Source organism: Phyllostomus discolor, chromosome 4 (assembly GCF_004126475.2).
Source record: "Phyllostomus discolor isolate MPI-MPIP mPhyDis1 chromosome 4, mPhyDis1.pri.v3, whole genome shotgun sequence".
NCBI lineage: Eukaryota > Metazoa > Chordata > Mammalia > Chiroptera > Phyllostomidae > Phyllostomus > Phyllostomus discolor.
The window spans coordinates 94526495-94546790 of record NC_040906.2 but is presented as its reverse complement, the minus strand read 5'-3'; positions in this window follow the sequence as shown (position 1 = coordinate 94546790).

Below are 20296 nucleotides of genomic sequence, written 5' to 3'. Positions count from 1 at the left end.
TGCTCATTTTGTTTGGCAAGAAAACTTCAGTCTGAGTTGACAGTGAATTAGTCAATTCAAATTCAAAGGCATTTTTGAACACCTGCTATATAAAAGATGTAGCATAAATACAGTCGTAAACCAATAAACCAAGCAGCATTTTCCCCCAAAGATCATTATATAGTGGTAAAAACAAACACAAACTAATATATTACAAACCAGACTGTGATGACAGAAGGCAGAGAGCCATGTTTCAGAGAGAAGCATTGATTCTGACTGTGAAGACTGGTGTTTGCAGAAGGTGTTTTATATTTCTTTTTCTCCTTTATATATATATTTCCTTTCAAGCATTGTTGAGGTTTGAGTTAATCACATATCTCAGTTTATGGAACATTATCATCATGGATCTATGCAAGGCTCTCTGATACTTTACATATTATTTACTCCTTGTAACTTCACTCTCACTGCACAAAAGTTTTGTAAAGGAGATCATTTATGATCTGCATGTGGGTGGATGAATTGGAAGCCCACAGTCAGAGGAAGTGACGGATGCTCCAGAAGCAGAAAGAAGCTGAATATAGAACTAAGAATTGATTGTTGTGTAAGTCTGGAGCAGGAATGGCATTTGTGTTTGGAAAGACTGTTGCAGCCAAGTGGTAAAAGACTCTATACCCCAAGTTAATATAACAAATAGCATCATCAAAGCATATACGTTACTAGATAAGATTTATATATCAGATTATTCTAACAGCAGTGTATAAAACCTACATGAGAAACTGAACTAGGGACATTAGTGTTTAGGTGATCTTTTATTTAAATCAAATAACAATTGAAATGTGAAGTAATATTTCCCACTGGCACAGTAGTTTAAACTAAAATGGAAGTCTACTTGCAATTAGTCATTTCTCACACATTTATTCTATAGGGCTAGGGGTATCCAACTTTTTTTGATGTCTCTGGGCCACAGTGGAAGAAGAGTGTCTTGGGCCACACATTAAATACACAAACATTAATTAAAACTGATGAGCAAAAAAAAGGTTTTAGATAAATTTATGACTTTGTGTTGGACCACATTCATAGTCATCTTGGGCTGCATGCAACCCAGGGGCCATGGGTTGGAGACCCCTGTTAGGCTTTATACTAAATCTCATTTTAAACGTTTGTGTTTTCTCTATAAACATTTACTGCTACCAGAATTTTTGGTTGCCTTCAGAAATGTAAGAGTGAAGTTTATCAGATTCTTTATTCCTAGTACTAAACCAGATTGAATCAAGTTATAGAGTGAAAGATTCCTTAACTTGCCATGTATCTTCTATGACTTGTTTCTCTTCCTCCTCCTTCCCTTCCTCTTCTTTATCTGATCAAAATTATTTTCATTTTCACTAGCAATGTATTTCCCTGATGTTCATTTTCTTGTAAACTGTGTTTTTTTCTTTCTCTGAATTAGTTGTTATCAAGGTGAATAGCTGAAAAAACCTACACTAATTATTAGTTCTGCTTGTACCAAGGCTAATTAGTCTTCCTTTGTTGCATAATTTAAATAGACTGAAGTCTTATAAAAAGAAACAGCTTTTGTTCTTTGTAAAACTAACACACATGTGAACATATAATCATAGTTTGGACATATCAACAATGTCATTTTTAACAAAATAGCATAAAGAAACTGGAAACAGGGAGATTCCAAATCTTCTGTGATGACATTTTATTAAAATTAAAATGTAAGAAAAATTACTTAAATAATTATGTCTATTTATCTATCATCTGTACATTTTACTGCCTTTTTACTTTAAATTTATTTGCAATTCCCCAGTTTCTTTTTCTTCCATACATTATATTTATTAACAGAGCTCTGATTTCTTTATTATTCTAAACACACTTACAAGATAACTTCTTTCTACTAAAATCCTGTTCCCCATTCGAGTATTTGAAGGAGTAGCGTTTTTACTTTTCCTCCCAGCATTTATCTGTGGAAGAGTCTTGACTATTTTTGATCTGAGAATCTTTCTGGTCATAGTTCAGACTTTGAAGTTAATGTTTTGTTTGTTGCTGAAGGTAGTTTCTCCTCATTCCTCATATTCTTTGACCTCAAACCAGCCTTCAATAATGCATTGAACTTACTGTCTCTAGTATTGCTGCTGCTAATATAATTCCACTGCTGTTTCGCTTGCTCTGTGGGGATTCAAACTCTTAGTAATTCTCAAAACATTTTAGTGGGATTTTATTAACCTTTGACATCTATACTGACAAACAATCAATGGCATGTCTGTTGTGTATGCTATATAATAAACTTTCTATATATCAAAGAATACATTTGTTAAAGAATAAATTTTTATGATGTTTCTATAAGTGAATAGCAGATAAGAAAAAATCACAATTATATTATAGACAATTTAGAAGCTTTAGAATGTTTTATATTTTTGTCAGTAAATGTAATTTTGGTTATACTACGGTAAAATATCAACCCCAAAATATGACTGATTAAAGCAAGACAATTTTACTTCTATCACAATGTCTGCCCAGAAGCCTGGCCAACTTGTCCAGGGCAGCTGTCTTCTCAGCTGTGGCTCAAGTAGTCAAGACTCCATAATCATCAAGAGAAAAATGGAAAGTTAGAGAGCAGTAGTCACACCATAATTTAGGGTATTGCCCTAAAGTGATAAAAGTTACTTCCCTTGAAAAACCATTAGCTACAATTATTCATGGGTCTTTACTCTTAAGTAAATAGCAAAAAGGACAAGGAAGGATAACTTACTCAAATAGCCATAGAAATTGAGAATCAGAAATGGACCTCTATATTAGTGCTAATGTCATATTACCTTTGTTTGACTGACTACATTGCTACAAATCTCAGATTGTAGATTGAATTATTAGCAAGTATTAAAGGAAGAAAGAGAAAATTTATTAAGGATGAGGTATTCCAGTATTGATAAATATAAATAAATTATATGGAACTAGAATCAATAATGCAAATACAAGAAGAATAATAGACTATATCAACTAGATGACAGGAATCATTTTGAGGACTTTTGAAGATAAACATGGAAAGAATAGAGAAAAAGTTAACAAGTGAGAGAAATTGTTTGGAGGCTTGCTGATGACTATCAAAAACTCCAAAAGATAGTATATGAATGTGCTTATGTTTGGGTAGGCACAGATTGGCAGGGGCCTAGCTGGAGCCAAAACAAGGAGTGGTCTGTGGAGGTATATAGCAACAGACCACCAGCACCTGTGTGGTGTGGAAACCAGGTCAACTATAACAGATAAGAACTCGAAGTTGATGGCCAGAAAACTGATTCTTGCCTCATTGGGCTACTGTGGGAGCTGGGCTGAAAATGGAGTCATGATCAAAGAAATAAAGAAGTATCAAAGAGGAGGTACTTTTTAAGGTCCTAACAGGACCACCTCTAGTGCCCAGAGTGAAAATTCATTCTTTGGAAAACCATTTTTTTCTGGTCGATAGCCAATAAAATTTTAGACATCTGCCTGGTTCACAAACCAGCCACTCCTGTCTCTCTGTTCAGAGCTCCCCAGTGAGAAATTGTTGAAACTGAAATACAATTATGTCAGGTTTCTACAAAAAAAAACTATTAAAAACTCCTGCTGTTATGGCTTCCAGATCCAACACTCTTATTTATTACTTCCAATAAATACTTTTGGGGGTTATGTTAGTCAGAAGCAATCTCTAGTGCTTACATTGAAAACACAATTAAGACTGCCTTCCCCACTACACAAACAGCTGAGATTTTACACCCATAAAAATGAGATATCTGTAACTGAGAAGCAACTGAAAATAAATAGCAGGTTTCAGACCCTAATGTTGACAGCAGATCCAAGACACATTTAAATGAGAAATGAGCAGGGTTTGATGACTAAAATATTTTAGTGGAGGAAACAATAAAAAAGAGAGAAATCAAAAGTAACTACAAAGAGTATTTAAACTGAGGACATTAGAGGGTGTGGAACCATCAATAGTTACAGAGAGTTAGTCTGTGAACTGTTTCTGGATAGCCAGGGGTGTCCATGCATCATTAGGTTAGTCTATAAACTTGGGTGGTAGTTTCACAACAATTTCTCAAGAAAATAGGCACCTCTTCTATATTACCTTCTTCATGGACACTATTTCAACTACATTCAGCCATTTGCAGTTCTCTGAATATTTCATGCCCTTTACCATGTATCCAAGCTATTTCTTCTTTGTTGGAGTATCTTTTTCTCCCTCCTTTGTCCTTTATTTCTTCAATTGGTGTCACTCTGAAACCTTACAATCAACAAGAACAACTGCAGAAGGCATCTTTCACCACCTACTTTCTTTCTACAGTTCCTGGACTCTGCTCCTAACATTCCATTTGTCAAATAACAGTCTAACATTTAATTGCATCTATTCTTTCTTACTTCAAAGTGAGTTTCTAGGAGTGGGACTGTGTCTTATTCTTCATCACATATCTGGTACTTAGTACAACCAGAATTATGCTTTTTATTTTTTTTTATTTTTTACATGCATGAATAAATAAATCAGTGATTACCCTAAGTTTCCCCATATCAAAATTTGATAATGTCTGCACACAGATATTAAAACCTTAAAGAATCAAGTAAAAAATCAAATTTAAGTAGTACCAACAAACTGAAAATGGTACTGTTCTATTTAGACTTTAAATTCAAAGTAAATATTGGATGAATTCTTGCTATGTATTTATACAATGCAATTAATGCTTTTATGTAAATATCTATTCCTTTTTACATAAAGCCAGATTTTATCTTATGCATATAATTTGCATAGCATGCATGTGCTTGCAAATAATTCATTTATCTTCCTTTTAATTTGCTCACTGGTTCCATGACTAACTAATCACATGCATATGTTTCTGAGTGTATGTGTACCGGGCATGAGTCACATGGGTCTACACACATGAACAGATTTACAAAGCAAGTGCTAAGCACAATGAAGACCAGATTGACTCTCCAAATATTCCCATGAGAGCAGAATCATCAGTCTCACCATTTCTCCTTTGATTAGCCTTATTCATCCCCATCTTTTCAAGTATTACTCCATGTTTCTGACCTGCACCTTTATTCTCTCATCTTCTTTCCACTAAATGCACTCTTCATGGAATTAATTTAGGCTTTTGTTTAGAACAGTATTTTCATTTCTGTTACAACAAGTTATAAAACCCAGTTCTCTCATGATTTTTTATTTTTGTTCTTGTTGTTAACTTATAGTTTTATGCTTTTGTTTTGGCTGCACACAATCTAGTGGTAAGCATATATGTATGAAATATAAAAGGGTATTTTTAATGCATTTTAAAAAGTGCATTAAAACTCAGAGTAGAAGATGTGAAATACAGGTAATTACTGAGTAAAGTAACACAGTATTCTGAAATCACATGAGAAAATCACCTAGGAAAAATCCTTTATATATATTGATACACATTATAAATTTATATATATATGTATATATATATACAATTATATATATAAATATTATATATATATATATATATATATATATATATATATATATTCTACTGCTATACATATACTTAAATAGCCATGATCAAGAGTACACCTCAAAAATAGTGTGAAGCAGTAGAATTTATATTGGGAACATTCATGGTTGCCCTCTTTACATCCATTCCTGCCATTCTGTTCAAGTGCTGCCCCCTGGGTATCTCACTTCTTTCCTGTATTCCCATCTGATTAAAACTTATTCTAATAAGTTTAGAATACAAACCAAGGTGAAAATTATCCACCATGGTTTGTATACCCTCAAGAGTATGGCTCCCAATTTCCTGTCTCTCAGATTTACAGCTGCCACTCTCCAACACCCACACTATCCTTGCCACTCACATCTGCACTTAACATACTATTGTATGCTATCTCTATAGTTTCACTTACTCATTGAACCCTCTCCATGTGCTCACTTTCCACATATTCACAATGTTTAAAATGCCCTTATCTCCCTTGGCGGCATGGCAAAGGACCATTCAGTTCCTCTGAGATTACCTGCTTTAGAAGGAAAGAAGGAGCATCTACATTTTGCCACAGCATGGATGGAACTAAAGAGCATTATGCTAAGTGAAATAAGCCAGGTGGTGAAAGACTAATACCATATGATCTCACCCATAAGTAGAAACTAATTAACAAAACAAACAAGCAAGCAAACTACAACCAGAGACACTGAAATAAAGAACAAATTGACAGTAACCAGGTGGAAGTAGTTAATGGGATGAAAAGGGTAAATGTGTCAGGAACATATATAAAAGACACATGGACAAAGCACAAAGAAGGTAGGATTGAGGGTGGGAGGTGGGGATGGCTGGAGTAGGGGGATTGGTAGGGGGGAAAATGGAGACAACTGTATTTGATCAACAATAAAAAAGAAAGAAAAAACTCTTGAAAAAACAACAGTTTTATAAATTGAATTACATCTATTTTAATATTGTAATCAGAACACTGTATTTATTTCTATATGCAATTTTTATGTTTGTGTGAAAAAATGTGAGATTGAAATTCATCAACCTTTCATTTCCTTTTTCAATGTTCTTTTGCATCATCTGCTCACTTTGACTCTGACCTTGACTATATGAATCACTTTGGCCAATGGAATTTTAGCAAATACAATGCAAAGTGAGGTTGAATGTACTTGCACATGGAATCTTATTTGCTCTTGCCTTTTGTCATTGCCATGTGGAACTGCCTAGACTAGCCTGCTGGAAAATGAAAGACACATGGAGCAGAGACTCACAGTGTTTGGTGACCTCTGTTGTGGCCATTTTAGACCAACTGACAACCAGCTGAGCAGCAGATATGTTTGCTAGGTATAAAACACTACTGTGGCAAGCATAACCAAAATGATTACTTTTTTTAATTTTTATTTTTTAAATTGTATTTTAATTGTTGTTGCAGTACAATTTTCTATCTTTTACTCCCATCCCAACCCACCCACCCAGCCCTCCTGTCCTCCCTCCCTTTTCCACCTGCCCCTAGTTTTTATCCATGTGTCCTTTATACTCGTTCCTGTAAACCCTTCCCCTTTTCCCCTGAAATTCCCCTAAAATTCCCTCTCCTCTCCCCTCTGAACTCTGTCAGTCTGTTCTTTATTTCAGTGTCTTTGGTTATATTTTGCTTGTTTCTTTGTTTTGTTGTTTAGGTTCCTGTTAAAGGTGAGATCCTATGGTATTTGTCTTTCACTGCCTGGCTTATTTTGCTTAGCATAATACTTTCCAGTTGCATCCATGCTGTTGCAAAGGGTAGGAGCGCCTTCTTTCTTTCTGCTGCATAGAATTCCATTGTGTAAATGTACCATAGATTTTTGATACATTCATTTACTGATGGGCATTTAGGTTGCTTCCAACACTTGGCTATTGTAAATTATGCTGCTATGAACATTGGGGTGCATAGGTTCTTTTGGATTGGTGTTTTAGGGTTCTTAGGATATTGTCCTAGCAGTGGAATTGCTGGGTCAAAAGGCAGATCCATTTTTAGTTTTCTGAGGAAGTTCCATACTGTTTTCCATAGTGGTTGTACTAGTCTGCAGTCCCACCAACAGGGCACTAGGCTCCCCTTTTCTCCACAACCTCTCCAACACTTCTTGTTTGTTGCTTTGTTTATGATGGACATTCTGACTGGTGTAAAGTGGTATCTCATTGTGGTTTTAATTTGCATCTCTCTGATAGCTAGTGATATTGAGCATCTTTTCATGTGTTTCTGGAACCTCTGTATGTCCTCCTTGGAGAAGTGTCTGTTCAAATCCTTTGCCCATTTTTTAATTGGGTTGCTTGTCTTCTTAGAGTGGAGTCGTGTAAGTTCTTTATATATTTTGAAGATTAAACCCTTGTCTGAGGTATCATTGGCAAATATGTTTCCCCATACAGTTGATTCTCTTTTTATTTTGATACTGTTTTCTTTAGCTGTTCAAAGCTTTTTATTTTGATGAGGTCCCATTTTTTTTATTATTTCCTTTATGTCCCTTGCTCTGGGGGACATATCAGTAAAAATGTTGCTGCGTGAAATATCTGAGATTTTTCTGCCTATGTTTTCCTCTAGGACTTTTATGGTATCACAACTTATATTTAAGTCTTTTATCCACCTTGAATTTATTTTTGTGTATTGTGTAAGTTGGTGCTCGAGTTCCATTTTTTTGCATGTAGCTGTCCAGTTTTCCCAGCACCACTTGTTGGAGAGACTGTTTTTACTCCATCTTATGTTGCTGCCCCCTTTGTCAAATATTAATGAACCGTAGAGAGTTGGGCTTATTTCTGGGCTCTCTCTGTTCTGTTCCATTGGTCCGTGTGCCTGTTTTTATGCCAGTACCAGGCTATTCTGATTACAGTGGCCTTGTAATACAGTATGGTATCAGGTATTGTGATCCCTTCTACTTTGCTTTTCTTTCTCAAAATTGCAGCAGCTATTCGGGGTCGTTTATGGTCCCATATAAATTTCTGAAGTGTTTGTTCTATGCCTGTGATATAAGCCATTGGTACTTTAATAGGTATTGCATTGCATGTGTAAATCCCTTTGGTTAGTATGGACATTTTGATGATGTTAATTCTTCCAATCCATGAACATGGTATATGTTTCCATTTGTTTGTGTCTTCCTTAATTTCTTTCTTCATTGTTGTGTAGTTTTCTTTATACAGGTCTTTTATGTCCTTGGTTAGATTTATTCCTAGGTATTTTATTTTTCTTTTTGCTATGTCAAATGGGATTTTTTTTCATGATTTCTGTTTCTGCTGTTTCATTGTTGGTATACACAAATGCCTTTGGTTTCTGGATATTATCTTTGTACCCCACAGTTTTACCAAATTCGTTTATAAGGTTAAGCAGTTTTTTAGCAGAGTCTACAGGATTTTCTATATATACTATCATGTCATCTGCAAACAGTGACAATTTTGTTTCCTCCTTTCTGATTTGGATTCCTTTTATTTTCTTTTCTTGTCTGATCCCTGTGGCTAAAACTTCCAGTACTATATTGAATAGAAGTGGTGAAAGTGGACAATCTTGTCTTGTTCCTGATCTTAGTGGAAAATATTTTAATTTTTGCCCATTGAGTATGATGTTGGCTGTAGGTCTCTCATATATGGCCTTTATTATGTTGAGGAATTCTCCCTCTATTCCCACTTTGCAGAATGTTTTTATCAAAATTTGGTGCTGTACCTTATCAAATGCTTTTTCTGCATCTATTGATATGATCATGTGATTTTTGTCTTTGCTTTTGTTTATGTTATGTATTACATTTACTGATTTGTGAATATTGAGCCATCCTTGCATCCCTGGGATGAATCCCACTTGGTCATGGTGTATGATCTTTTTAGTGTATTGTTGGATGCGGTTCACCAATATTTTGTTGAGGGTTTTAGTGTCTGTGTTCATCAGTGATATTGGCCTGAAGTTTTCTTTCTTTTTTGTGTCTTTATCTGTTTTTGGGATTAGGATCATGACGGCTTCATAAAAGGAGTTTGGGAGTTTTCCATCATTACTGGATTTTTTGGAATACTCTGTGAAGGATAGGGATTAGCTCTTCCTTAAGTGCTTTGTAGAATTCACCGGTGAAATCATCTGGTCCCAGACTATTGTGTGTCAGGAGATTTTTTGATTGCTGCTTCAATTTCATCTGCTGTTATTGGTGTGTTTAGGCTTTCTGCTTCTTTTTTTATTGAGTTTTGGAAGATTATAGTTTTCTAAAAATTTGTCCATTTCACATAAGTTTTCAAATTTCTTGGCATACAGTTCTTCATAGTAGTTTCTTACAATCCTTTGCATTTCTGTGGTGTCAGTTGTAATCTCTCCTCTTTCATTTCTGATTGTGTTTATTTGGATCTTTTTTGTTGTTGTTGTTGATGAGCCTGCTTAAAGGCTTGTCAATTTTGTTTATCTTTTCAAAGAACCATCTCCTGCATTCATTGATCCTTAGAATTGTGCTTTTAGTCTCTATGTCATTTAATTCTGCTCTGATCTTGGTTATTTCCTTCCTTCTGCTTGCTCTGGGCTGTCTTTGTTGCTTTTCCTTGAGTTCTTGTAGATATAGGGTCATGTTGTTTGTTTGAAATGTTTCTATCTTTTTTAGGTATGCCTGTATCACTATGAACTTTCCTCTCAGGACTGCTTTGGCTATGTCCCATAAATTTTGGGTTGTCGTGAGTTCATTTTCGTTTGTTTCCAGAAACTTTATGATTTCTTCCTTTATTTCATTCTTGACCCATTCATTGTTTAATAGCATACTATTCAATCTCCATGATTTTGAGTGTTTTGGGTTTCTTCCCTTGGGGTTGGTTTCTAGTTTCAGTCCCTTGTGGTCAGAGAAAATGCTTGGTATGATTTCAATTTTCTTAAATTTGTTGAAGCTTGCTTTGTGTCCTATCATGTGGTCTATCTTTGAAAATGTTCCATGTGCATTTGAAAAGAATGTGTATTTTGCTTCTTTGGGATGAAGGGCTCATATATATCAGTTAAGTTACATTTCCTCTAGGGTATTGTTCAATGCCACAATATCTGTTGATATTTTGTTTGGAAGATCTGTCCATTTTTGACAATGGGGTGTTAAAATCCCCTACTATAATTGTGTTGCTGTCAATATCCTTCTTGAAGTCCTCTAAGATTTTCTTTATGTATTTGGGCGCTCCTATGTTGGGTTCATTTATATCCCATTTATATCTTGGTGGATTCTTCCCTTGCTTATTATGAAGTGACCTTCTGGGTCTCTTTTTATGGCCCTTTGTTGGAAGTCTATTTTGTCTAATATGAGTATTGCTACCCCGGCTTTTTTTTTTTTCCTGTCCATTTGCTTGGAAAATTGGTTTCCAGCACTTCACTTTTAGTCTGTGTAGATTTTTTGTCCTGAGGTGGGTCTCTTGTAGGCAATATAAGTGTGGGTCATGCTTTCTTATCCACTCAGCCATTCTATGTCTTTTGATTGGAGCATTTAATCCATTTACATTTAAGGTTATTATTGATAGGTACTTATTCTTTGTCATTTATGTACCTGTGTTCCTGTCTCTATCTCTTTTCCTTCCTTTCCTTAAAGCACTCCCTTTAGCATCTCTTGTAGAGCTGGTTTGGAGTAGGTGTATTTTTTTAGACTTCTTTTGTCTGGGAAGCTTCTTATTTGGCCTTCTATCTTGATTGAGAGCCTTGCTGGATAAAGTAGCCTTGGTTGCAGAACTCTGGTTCTCATTACTTGGAATATTTCTTGTCATTCTCTTCTGGCTTGGAGTGTTTCCATTGAGAAATCAGCTGCTAACATTATTGGGGCTCCCTTATATGTTACTTCCTGTTTCTCCCTTGCTGCTTTTAAGATTCTCTCTTTGCTTTGGTATTTTGTCATTTTAATTATGATATGTCTTGAAGTGACCTTCTTTGGGTTCCTCTTGATTGGAACTCTCTGTGTTTCCTGGATTTGTGTGACTTTTTCTCTCGTCAGATTAGGGAAGTTTTCCATCATTACTTTTTCAAATAGGTGTTCTATTTCTTGTTCTTCTTCTTCTCCTTCTGATATCCCTATTATGTGGATATTATTATGTTTCATATTGTCTCGCATTTCTCTTTATCCCTCTTCATTCTTTCTGAGCCTCTTTTCCTTTTCTTGCTCTTTCCAGATGTTTTCTTCTACTTTGTCCTCTAGCTCCTGATCTGATCTTCTGTTTCATCAATCCTGCTTTTCGTTCCTTCTACTGTGTTCTTCAGTTCAGAAAGTGTATTCTTCATTTCCTCTTGGCCCTTGTTGATAGTTTCTATTTCCTTTTTCATGTTGATGTAGTTTTCAGTGATGTAGCTTCACTGTAGTTTCTGATGTAGCTTCACTGTAGTATAGTGAGCTCATTTAGCTTCCTGAAAATCATTGCTTTGAACTCAATATCTGATAGTTGAATTGCCTCTATTTCATTTAGCATTCTTTCTGAGGCTTCCTCCTTTCCTTTCATTTGGGGATTGTTTCTTTGTCTTCCCATTGTTTGTGAGACTCTTCTTGTTCGCCTCAGCTTCTTAAATTGATCTGTTCTGGCTCCCTGGGTTTGTGATGTGAACTTCCGTAGTAGAATAGCAGTGAGTTTCAGTGGTGCAGTTTCCTTGATCTCCCAAGCTCACTGGTTTTGGGCTGTCATTTAAGTTGGCTTTATGTTTGCCTTTGGGTTTTGATTGTTTTTGAGTCTTTCTTCAGTGGTTCCTTCCCACCAGCTGGTTAAATGAGGGTCACTCTGTCCACTACCTCTTGTATTTTGTTGTGCTGGTAAGGGCAGGTTGTGTTGAAGCTGGTTCTTCCATGTGTATAAGATTTTAAGGATTCTCTCTTGCTCTTGTTCAGTTGTTTGTATTGGGTACTATCTCTACTGTTTAGTTGTATTTCCAGATAGGTCCTGGATTGAGGTTTGTGTGGTTACTACTCCCTCCTTCACCTTCTTCTGTTGTTATCTGTTAGTGGTTCCTTTGTTGTTGGGTTTCCTCTTCCAGTGGGTATCCTGGTGTTCACCATTTCCACCTACTCTTTTTTGTGATCAGTTGGAGGGGGAAGGCAAAATGGTTTAAGATAGCAAGAGAGTATTCTATGATATTTGCAGTAGCACCCAGTAGAGAAAAGATAGGAGATCCTTTGACTATGCAAGTGTTAACCGTGATCTTCTACCCAGATAGCTGATTTTTAGAAAGCATGGAAAGAAGATAAGACTCTTGTTGGGGAAGGAAGGATTGTGAGTTGGATCTACAAAGCAGGAAGATTGTGGGATGTCAGATTCTGAGGTAAGGTGAGAGTAAAGGATAGTGAATAGGTGTACTGTGTGAGAGAATATAATTAACCACTACAGTAATAGAGTTCAGGAAACTTTGAAATGGGCTAAGATCTGGGAGGAGTGTTGTGAAGTAATTACAATTGCATGGAAAAGCAAGTATTTACAATAATATTATGGCAACAATCATATGACAGAATCTATGAGATCTAGATAACAAGAATAGGGAGTACAGAACCTCAAGTAGTGTGTTAATGGGACACAGGTGAGTTAAAGGACAGTAGATTATCAACACACTATGACAGAGATATCAGGGGAAAGCTGTCGGGTCATACAATATAAGCAGCCTAGCAAAGAAGACTATACAAAAAGAAGAGGGATACAAAAATACTATTAAAAAAGAGGTAAGAATACTGGAAAAATAATAATAATACAAATATGCAATAACTTGCAGGTTCTCTGTAATAGCAGAGTGAAATTTATCTCACTGTCCCAGCTGTTGTGATGCCCTGTCTTTGGGTTCAACTTTGGTCTTTTCACAGATCCAGGATTTGTCTCACTAGGTATTTAGAAAAAATTTAAAAAAGTAAAAATAGAAAACGCAGACAAAGGAAGGAAGAAGAGATAACATTGGAGGAATGAAAGGAGGAAGGAATAAAACAAGAAAGCAGGAAAGAGAGGAAAAAAGAAATTAAAAGAGAATAAAAATAATAAAAATTAAAAATTTAAGCATTGTTAAAAAATAGAATAAAATTTAAAAGTCTCTTGGTTTCAAAGTGGTCAAACCGGTTTTTCTACTCTTGCTGGCTGTGGCAGGCTGAGGTGTGATTGGTATGGCTTTACTTCCTTGGTCAGCTGTGGGTGCACTGTCTGGGAAGCTACTATGGCTCCGCAGCCCTGTGCCCTGGGTGTGGGAGTCAGGCCTTTCCCCAGGGTTACTGCTGTGGACTCGGGTGTGGGGATGCTCTCCTGCGCAAGGGGCCAGGTGCCCTTGGCTGGGTGGCAGGGAGGCTGGAGCAACTGATCACTTTAGGAGAATTCCCCAAACAGAGTCTGTCTTTTCACTGCTTCCTCTTGAGAAATTCCTCCTATTCAAGACTGCCACTCCATACACTGGCCTAGCTTCTCCCGCAGCCCAACTCTCCAGCCAGACCAATGACCGTGGGGATCAGGGCCTTCTGCTTGACCCAACCCCACTGGTGTCCACAGCCTCCAAGGTGTTCACATCCGTTGTGTGTTTGCTAGTAACTGGGTTCCTCCCAATGCTGCTCAGACTTTGTTTGGCTGGGGAGGGAGCAGTTGTCCTGGCTCTCTCCCAAGGACTCTGTGGCAAATCCAGCAGCGGGCACTGGGGCTGGGGCTGCAGCCCCCGGACCCCTCCCCCCCGCCACCCTGTGTTGGTCCCTGGGACCCTACCGTGTTGCAGCACTCCTCTTAGGGTCCAGTTTTTCAGTTCCACCACACTCCTTGGTCCCCTATTTTCACATATGCTGAAGTATGTTGGTTGCTTGTTCCTCTACTCCATAGACTGGCCAGGATTTTCTCCCTTGTGCAGATGGAAGCCGAATCTGCTCCTTCCTACTCCGACGCCATCTTAGAGTCCTGTGTCCAAAAATGATTACTTTGATTCTCCATTGTGAAATACTAGGCAATGAAAACTCTAAGCTTTGATTAATTCTGTTCCTTTCATATATTGAATAGTAGTTGATGTATATGTCTTGTTAAATTGAACTTGTTAAAAGCCATTATTTCCCCTTTCGTAAAAATAGTGAGTTCTATATCTTATTTCAAAGAAGTAATTGAAAAATTGGATTTCCTGCTTAAAGAGATTCTAAACAAAAATAGAGATATTGAGAAAAGAAATACATAATCTCCCAAGTAATAAAATATGCAGATGACTAAATTCAATGATCTCTATGACCAATCTTAAAACTGTCAAAAAGAGTCAAAGATATATATTTTTTCTCAGTGGGCTTCATGTAATGTTTTGCATTCTTCTAAAACTGATTGTGAACTTGTGCCTGTTCAAGGGAAAAGGGGAAACAAACTTTGGGAACATCATCAGTTTTCTTTTCTCATCTTCCCTCTAATGAATATATTAGGTTCTGTCTGTTTTCAATGTAAACTGCACATATAAACTATCTTTCCTATTCTGTGTGCTTGATAAGGTGTTATTTTTCATATGCAGTTTTAGAATAAAAATGACCTGTAAATTTGCAAATCTGGCAGGTGTAACCAAATACCTAAAGATTTCACTTTTTTTGTAAATAATGAAAACCATACATTTAGAGTAAGAATGTGGAAAAATGAGAAATTCTAGGATTCTGCTATTTAGAAAGATTGCATTGATCCCCTTCACAAAGGACTTTTCTTTCAAGCTTTGAAAGAATCAATCTATGTAGGGATATTTCTCTAAGCTGCTAGTGCAAAAGTAATAAACATCAAGCTTATGGACAGTTGTGGAAACTGAATGGGTTTGCTTTTCTTCCAGGGATTTAATTTATTTTTAATATCACAGGTGGCTTGAGGCAAAGTGTAATCATCTGTCACTCCTCAGTTTAATCATATCCCCTCACTTCTGAAATATTCTTTTATCTTCCTACCTGTAAATCACATTCTATTTTCTTTGTCATAAGCTAGAATGTATAGATATAATAATGACATTATAAATTGCCCAAGAAGGTGGGGAATATATCTATTTAACAGATGATTGAGAGATAAAACACATGCAGATATTAGCTCTAATATCTACTTTATTTTTTTCTTCTCTGATATTTACCAGAATATAAAAACTATATAAAATAAAAGTTGAAGATAATTTTTAATTTCTTTAATTGAAAAGACACCAGGCATTTTATTTTTGTACTGACTTTATATTTTATGTCATGTTGGTATCTTAAATCTATAACTCTAAGGTCCTAAATACACAAGTTTAATATTCAAATTATAATTGGGAAGAGCCATAGTACCAACAGAATTGTTCCAGATATACCCTACCTGAATATTTTTATTTATAGTAGCATTTCTTATTTTGCCACACATTTTTTAAGGGAGTCACTAGGTACAGTATGTACCACCAAAAAAGTAATAGGTAGAAAAAATTGTGTTACTCCAATATAAAAGGGTTACTTTGCTTACCCTAGTCACTATTATCATTAAATAGTTTCTAAGAAATTTAAATATTAAAAAAGATATCAACTTGGATGAAGGTTATAAATGGGTCACATACATTTCTGAGAAACCTCACCTTTGAAAAACTGTAACCTTATAATTATAGCAATACCTAATTTTATATATATTTTACAAAGAACCAAAACCTGGTAAAATGGCAAAAAAAATCCATATAAAGACAGCCTGAGAAAAATAAATCAGACATTCTGGAAACAGGACTGGTGGAATGGAAGGGATCACATTTATATGAGGGAGGAGGTCTGGAGAGGAAAAGAAAAGTGGTATGTATACAATCATTATCTGCTTCTATTAATACAATGTTGAGGGCAAAAGTTCTTGAACTTGGTTGGTAGCGCCCTGCTGAATGATTTTAAATGCTGGGGTTTCTTCTCAAGTCACAACTTGCTTCTCTCTAATAGGAGCAATAATCACTGGCAGAAATTCTAAGTTTTAATTGATTTCAAAACAACTAATTTATGAGCGTTTAGGGAAAAAAAACCCTGTAACTTGATCCAAACCAACAAAATTACATAGGAAGAGTAACATGGAGCAACTTTGTTAATTTTTAATATTTGGCAATATCAGGCTGCACTGTGTCTGTATTTACAATGAGCCAAGTGAAGTTGTCAATTTAATCAAGTCCTGGTTTTGGAAGGCAACCACATGCATGTGTTTATCAAAAACTTGGTCTGAGAATTTCTATTTATTACTTGTATGGTTGGCAGTACCATCCTTGGAAACCATGAAAGGAGTCAATCTGAGATCTTCATGCCTGACATGTTTTCATGAAATGTACTTGACTGTTCAGTAGCCAAATGCTGCCCCAACTTGAGCAGGAGTTCTTTTTGAACTCATGATATGAAAGCCACTTTAACTCCAGTCTGGGCCTCTAAGATTTTATTGATACCCATGTAGGGCAGTAGGCAAATTCATAATCCAATCCAAAATCTGTTGTCTTTCATACATGTCTTATTTTAAGAAAACCTAGTAACGAGGTAGTAGCCTGTGTTTTTTCTCTTTTCAGCTTTGCTAGAATTTAATAGGGTAGTAATTAGGACACATGAAATTACAGATGTTTTTCAGCTGAGAAAACTTAGCTGGAGGAGTCAAATGCCTTGACCAAGGTCAGAAGTTGTTCTTCACTCTATTGTCAAGGCTCTGTTGAATAATGCCCTTCTCCCGTCCTTGTCGACATTTAATTGGAAGAGTATTGCCAGCCAATATCTTTAATGGTGGATTGCAAGAGAATCCTGAACTAATAATTGTCAGCAAAAGAATCAGTTTCCTGTTTTCTTGAAGAGTACAACATTTTCCATGGATAATGCATTTGTTTCCAGGGCATATACCAGAATATTATCCTTCATTGTGCCCCACTGGAGAGGTCCATAGTATTTTCAGTTCTAATAAATACTTCTCTTTCATATTGATTCTGACCTAACATTTATGTTGTTAGAATAAAAAAATTTATAAACATAGTAAAGGACACAGGACTTTCAAAATAACTTTGTTTGAATCATTGGTGCTTTACTTCACTGAGTACTACCAACTTCATTTCTTGATTATTCATAGTATTTATTGATACTTTGCCTCAGACTATTGCATCAAGACTCTTGTAACTTATTAATGTCTAGATTTTATGAAATTTTCTTTCATCTTTAATGGGATTTCTTGCATACTTTAGTTGCTAGCAAAATACAGAAAGCTAATTGGTGGTGCTAACAAGGACAGTGAAGCACCCTAGCACTAGTAAGAGCAGGGGGTGTCACCTCATCTACCCTGCAGAAACAAGAACAGAGCAGGGAAATCTCAAAAGAAGCTGCATGGGGAAGACGCCCAGAAGACAGAGGGACCCAGCTCTTCAGACCTCATTCTCCTTATAACCACCTTCCTATCTCCTGCCCATTCCTCCTATTGAATGAAACCTATTAGGAGTCAGTGGACCTGGGATTCTAACAGTACATTGGTAAGAGTCAACTTCCTGGGGCATAGAATTAAGGGGAAAAGAGTATCTGGTGATTTAGAAGTTAAAAACAAAAATTTAATAGCTTATAGATATTGTTTTTATTCTTTTATATTTTATAGTTATTTGTATTTTCCAACTATTCTATATAAAACACATATTAATTTTACAATCAAGTGGAAAAAATACTTTTTTAATTATCCTGGATTGAGTGTGAACACAGAACACATGCATGTGCACACAGGGACAAGTAGAATTCTGTGTGTTCTTCACATTTCACCAGCCAACATCTCCTGCACATCTCTCATCTTCTCATCTGTTCTTTTTTAAAAGACTCTATTATTTATTTTTAGAGAGTGGAAAGGAAGGAGAAAGAGAGGGAGAGAAACAGCAATATGTGGCTGCCTCCTGTGTACCCCCTTCTGGGGGCCTGACCCACAACCCAGGCATGTGCCCTGACTGGGAATCAAACAGGCCACCCTTTGGTTTGCAGAATGGCACTCAGTCCCATGAGCCGCACCAGCTGGGACTCATCTCTTCTTAAGAGAGAACTCTGCTTTACAGAAAATTTGAATTCTAGTCCCAGTTCTGCCAAATTGTTCAATGACTAAAAAGAAGTCATTTAAAATTTAGGCTTCAATTTTCTCTCATATGCAAGGAGAAATCCTCTTTCATTTAATGAACTAATCACCCTCTAATTTATTTTTCAGGCATGGGGTTTCCTTTCCCTTTTTTGGTTCCTGAATCTAGGATCTGGGAATTATATTTGATTTCAGAATTATTCTATCTCCATGAAACACATCTATCTCATTGTTTCCTAGACACAATGTCTACAAATCAGTTTCTCAAACTCAAGTAAAGTCTATGATAAAAAATAGTATGAATACTGAAATCAGAGTACACTGTGTTCAAATCCAACTCAGTCATTTCACTGCCTTAAATGAGTACAATAACTTAAATCACTGAGGCTGTTTCCTTATTTACTTAAAAACAAAGTCATCATCGTTCCCGTATTAGGTTCTTATTAATGCTGTGAAACAATTACCATAAATGTAGGTGCTTAAGCAACATAATGTTCTATTCTGTAGGTCAGAGTTCATTATGGGTCTCCACATGCTGAATGTGCCTTCAGCACGAATGTTCCTTCTTTAACTCCTTGGTTGTCAGAATTCCATACAGTTCAATTTTCTGTCAGCTCTGGTTGTTTTTTGTTTTGTAAATTGTTGTCCTTGTTTTGGTTGTGTGAGAAGGCACAGTGTGATGAGACTAGATTCTTCACTTTCTCAGGACACCTTGAGTTCCTGGGTGTGGAGAATATCAGGCCCAGCTCTCATCTGAGGCCATTGCTGGATGTGGTGTCCATCTGGTGCACCTGCACCTTGACTGAGTAGATTATGTAATGTAATGAAACTCATGCACCAGTTTGTGAAGGATGTCATCATTGGAGCTTTTGAAAGACAGAGCCAGGTACAGAGCCAGGAGTTGTCAGTAACCTGAAATCCACATGCTGGAAAGACTGCACCTTTTTCTGAAAGCTTTAAGGCAGAATGCATTTCCTGTTCATTCAGGTTCTTAGCAGGAGTAGACCATGTAGTTGTAGAACTGAAGTTTGTGTTTCCTTGTTAGCTGTTAGCTTGGAAAGCCTTCAGGGACTTCTCTGTCATCCTAGCACATTGCTCCCTACACTCATAACCAACAAGGAGAACCCTGTCCAGGCTGCCATTTTTTTTAGAACTTTCTATTGTTCTCACATCTGTGTCTCTGACCACAGTTGTGAAAAGTTCTCCACTTTTAAAGGTACATGTGATTACATTAGGCCCACCTGGATAACCCATGATAATCTGCCATCTTAGTATCTTTAGCTTAATTATATCTGCAAAATCACTTTTGTAATGTAATGTAACATATTTATTGATTCTGGGGATTAGGACAGGAGCATCTTTTGAGGAATCACTATTCTTGCTATTTCAATTCTGAATTTATTATGCATTATAGAGGTTAAATGAGATAATGCATGTAAAATATTCAGAATAGAGCTTTGCAGAATATAGATTGCCCATAAGTATTGAAACTGTGACAGAACATGTTACAAGTAGGAAAGCAGTTAGTTACCTGTGTGATATAATTTCAAGAAAATGAAGTGTTTTGGGTTTGTTTGTTTGTTTCTTTTATCCAAAATACCTCACCCTTTATCTTAGTGCTTGAAATGCCACCAAAAGTCAGGTTTTTCTTTTGTGTGCTGAAAAATGCAAATCATACTAGTATAACTAAAGACTGAAGCAGACATTTCATAAAGTTTGTGGATGCTGTACTGTGAGGATGTACCTTTTATGAGAGCACAGACTTCCTTTTGCTTACTGTTGAATCCCACTGTTTATAAATGGAGCAAAATAAATATTAGTTGAACAAACAAATGAATGAATGAGTGAATGAGTGAGTGAGTGAGTGAGTGAGTGAATGTGTAAGTTAATGC